Source organism: Syngnathus floridae, unplaced genomic scaffold, assembly GCF_059516105.1.
Source record: "Syngnathus floridae isolate MCC-2025c unplaced genomic scaffold, RoL_Sflo_1.0 HiC_scaffold_218, whole genome shotgun sequence".
Lineage (NCBI taxonomy): Eukaryota > Metazoa > Chordata > Actinopteri > Syngnathiformes > Syngnathidae > Syngnathus > Syngnathus floridae.
In genome coordinates this window covers 677-5,000 of record NW_028284207.1, presented here as the reverse complement: position 1 = coordinate 5,000, position 4,324 = coordinate 677, and positions in this window count along the sequence as shown.

Genomic DNA, 4,324 nt, shown 5'->3' with positions numbered 1-4,324 from the left:
TTCTCCAGCGGCGGGCCCCGGGCCTAAACTTTCTCCGGGCCGCGCAACACGCACTCATCGCCGGACACCGACGGAGGCAACGTCCCCCTCCTGCGGTGACAAAAAAAAATCCACTCCTGGTACCTAAAATTTTCTCCAGCGGCGGGCCCCGGGCCTAAACTTTCTCCGGGCCGCGCAACACGCACTCTCCGCCGGACACCGACGGAGGCAACGTCCCCCTCCTGCGGTGACAAAAAAAATCCACTCCTGGTACCTAAAATTTTCTCCAGCGGCGGGCCCCGGGCCTAAACTTTCTCCGGGCCGCGCAACACGCACTCTCCGCCGGACACCGACGGAGGCAACGTCCCCCTCCTGCGGTGACAAAAAACATCCACCCCTGGTACCTAAAATTTTCTCCAGCGGCGGGCCCTTGGCTGAAACTTTCTCCGGGCCGCGCAACACGCACTTTCCGCCGGACGCCGGTCCCAAAGCGCCACCCGGACCACCACAAGGCAACAGCCACCATCCCCAAGCGCCACCCCCGACCGAAACAAGTCGACGGCCACCAGGCGACCACCACCACCATCCCCAAGCGCCACCCCCGACCGCCACCAGGCGACAGCCACCATCCCCAAGCGCCACCCCCGACCGCCACCAGGCGACAGCCACCATCCCCAAGCGCCACCCCCGACCGCCACAAGGCGACCGCCACCATCCCCAAGCGCCACCCCCCCGACCGCCACCCCCCGACCGCCACAAGGCGACCGCCACCATCCCCAAGCGCCACCCCCCGACCGCCACCCCCCGACCGCCACAAGGCGACCGCCACAAGGCGACCGCCACCATCCCCAAGCGCCACCCCCCGACCGCCACCCCCCGACCGCCACAAGGCGACCGCCACAAGGCGACCGCCACAAGGCGACCGCCACCATCCCCAAGCGCCACCCCCCGACCGCCACCCCCCGACCGCCACAAGGCGACCGCCACAAGGCGACCGCCACAAGGCGACCGCCACAAGGCGACCGCCACCATCCCAAGCGCCACCCCCCGACCGCCACCCCCCCGACCGCCACAAGGCGACCGCCACAAGGCGACCGCCACCATCCCCAAGCGCCACCCCCCGACCGCCACCCCCCCGACCGCCACAAGGCGACCGCCACCATCCCCAAGCGCCACCCCCCGACCGCCACCCCCCCGACCGCCACCAGCCGACTGCCACCAGCCGACCGCCACCAGCCGACCGCCACCAGCCGTTCGCGGTGTGCGCCTCCGGCGCCACCGGTCCCAAGCACCATCCCCAAGCACCATCCCCGACCGCCACCCCCCGACCGCCACCCCCCGACCGCCACAAGGCGACCGCCACCAGCCGACCGCCACCAGCCGACCGCCACCAGCCGACCGCCACCAGCCGTTCGCGGTGTGCGCCTCCGGCGCCACCGGTCCCCAAGCACCATCCCCAAGCACCATCCCCGACCGCCACCCCCCGACCGCCACCCCCCCGACCGCCACCCAGCGACCGCCACCCGCCGTTCGCGGTGTGCGCCGTTATCCGCCTCTCGGTGGTCCTTGCCGGGCGTGGGTCGGCGTCCGCTGTCGGTAGGTGACGGGACCATTATTGGCCCGCGGACCAGCCGGCGGGGCTCTCTTGAGAGTTTACCCGCCTTCGCTGGTTCCCTGGTCGGCCACGAGTAGCGAGAATTCGGCCTCTTCGCCCGGAGCGCGGAGCGACTTTTGCGAAAATGCACTAAGTGCCAAAGCCCATTCATTTACAACGGCGTGTCCGCCAGAGGGCGCATTTCCCGCCGCGGACCGGCCGGCGGGGCTCGTCGGAGAGCGTATCCGCCTCTCGGTGGTTCTTACCGGGCGTGGGACGGCGTCCGCTGTGGGTACGTTACGGGACCACGTTCGGCCCGCGGACCAGCCGGCGGGGCTCTCTTGAAAGCTTACCCGCCTTCGCTGGTTCCCCGGTCGGCCGCGAGTGGCGAGAATTCGGCCTCTTCACCTGGAGCGCGGAGCGACTTTTGCGAAAATTTTTCTAAGTGCCAAGGGCTCTCGCGCCGCGATGCGTCCGCCTCTGCTGGTTCCCTGGTCGGCCACGAGTGGCGAGAATTCGGCCTCTTCACCTGGAGCGCGGAGCGACTTTTGCCAATTTTTTTCTAAGTGCCAAGGGCTCTTGCGCCGCGATGCGTCCGCCTCTGCTGGTTCCCCCGGTCGGCCGCGAGTGGCGAGAATTCGGCCTCTTCACCCGGAGCGACTTTTGCCAATTTTTTTCTAAGTGCCAAGGGCTCTCGCGCCGCGATGCGTCCGCCTCTGCTGGTTCCCCGGTCGGCCGCGGAGTGGCGAGAATTCGGCCTCTTCACCTGGAGCACGGAGCAACTTTTGCCAAATTTTTTCTAAGTGCCAAGGGCTCTCGCGCCGCGATGCGTCCGCCTCTGCTGGTTCCCCGGTCGGCCGCGAGTGGCGAGAATTCGGCCTCTTCACCCGGAGCCCGGGCCGACTCCCGCCGATACGATCACATCATGATCCAATAGCGAGTGTCGTATAACTATAACATGATGTACAAAATAAATATATAAATATTAACATCCCCTATAAACATTAAATATATAAATATTAACATCACCTATAAACATTAAACATATAAATATTAACATCGCCTATAAACATGATGAATACAGTGTTTATAACCGAATGCTCATTTTGTATTATTTGGCTTTAAATGCGATCATATGTAGTATATATCATGTATTTATCCACGAACCGTTAAAGAGATGTCAAGTCAGGCTACCTTAAGAGAGTCATAGTTACTCCGCCGTTTACCCGCCTCTGTGCGAGAGGCGGTGTAATTTCTCTCCGTGTCCGCTGGAGGGAGGTATTTCCCCGTTACGACCTCCGGGAAGATCACCGGGACGCGGAGAACGCTTAGCCGGGGCGCTGGAAGCCTCGTTCGGCTTATAAAGTGAGGAGGAAAGCACTCGGGAACCGGCTGGGGGTGCTGGGGAAGTTCAGCGGGCCGCGTAAAACGCTTAGCCGGGGCTCTGGAAGCCTCGTTCGGCTTAAAGAGTGAGGAGGAATGCATCATGAGAACCGGCTGGAGGTGCTTTGGAAGCTCGGCGGGCCGCGTAAAAACGCTTAGCCGGGGCTCTGGAAGCCTCCTCGGGGGTCAAGAGTTAGGAGGAAAGCCCCATGAGAACCGGCTGGAGGTGCTCCGGAAGCTCAGCGGGCCGCGTAAAACGCTTAGCCGGGGTGCTGGAAGTCTCCTCGGGCGTCAAGAGTGAGGAGGAAAGCACTCGGGGAACCGGCTGGGGGTGCTGGGGAAGTTCAGCGGGGCCGCGTAAAACGCTTAGCCGGGGCTCTGGAAGCCTCGTTCGGCTTAAACAGTGAGGATGGGAGCACCCGGAGAACCGGCTGGAGGTGCTCTGGAAGTCCAGCGGGCCGCGTAAAACGCTTAGCCGGGGCTCTGGAAGCCTCGTTCGGCTTAAACAGTGAGGATGGGAGCACCCGGAGAACCGGCTGGAGGTGCTCTGGAAGTCCAGCGGGCCGCGTAAAACGCTTAGCCGGGGCTCTGGAAGCCTCGTTCGGCTTAAACAGTGAGGATGGGAGCACCCGGGGAACCGGCTGGAGGTGCTCTGGAAGTCCAGCGGGCCGCGTAAAACGCTTAGCCGGGCTCTGGAAGCCTCCTCGGGCGTCAAGAGTGAGGAGGAATGCATCATGAGAACCGGCTGGAGGTGCTGTGGAAGCTCGGCGGGCCGCGTAAAACGCTTAGCCGAGGCTCTGGAAGCCTCCTCGGGCTTCAAGAGTTAGGAGGAAAGCCCCATGAGAACCGGCTGGAGGTGCTGTGGAAGCTCGGCGGGCCGCGTAAAACGCTTAGCCGGGTCTCTGGAAGCCTCGTTCGGCTTAAAGAGTGAGGAGTGAAGCACCCGGAGAACCGCCTGGAAGTGCTGTGGAGGCTCGGCGGGCCGCGTAAAACGCTTAGCCGGGGCTCTGGAAGCCTCGTTCGGCTTAAACAGTGAGCAGGAAAGCACCCGTGGAACCGGCTGGAGGTGCGGTGGAAGCTCAGCGGGCCGCGTAAAACGCTTAGCCGGGGCTCTGGAAGCCTCCTCGGGGGTCAAGAGTTAGGAGAAAAAGCACCCCCGAGAACCGGCCGGGTCCTCCACGAACCGTGAAAAAGATGTCGAGTGCCTCTACCTTAAGAGAGTCATAGTTACTCCCGCCGTTTGGCCGAAGGTGTATTTACTCGCCGTGTCCGCTGGAGGGAGGTATTTCCCCGCTCCAACGGCACCGGCGGCTTCCGAACGTCTCCCGAGCGCTCGGAAGTCCGCGCGGGGGGGAGAAGCGGGCCGTG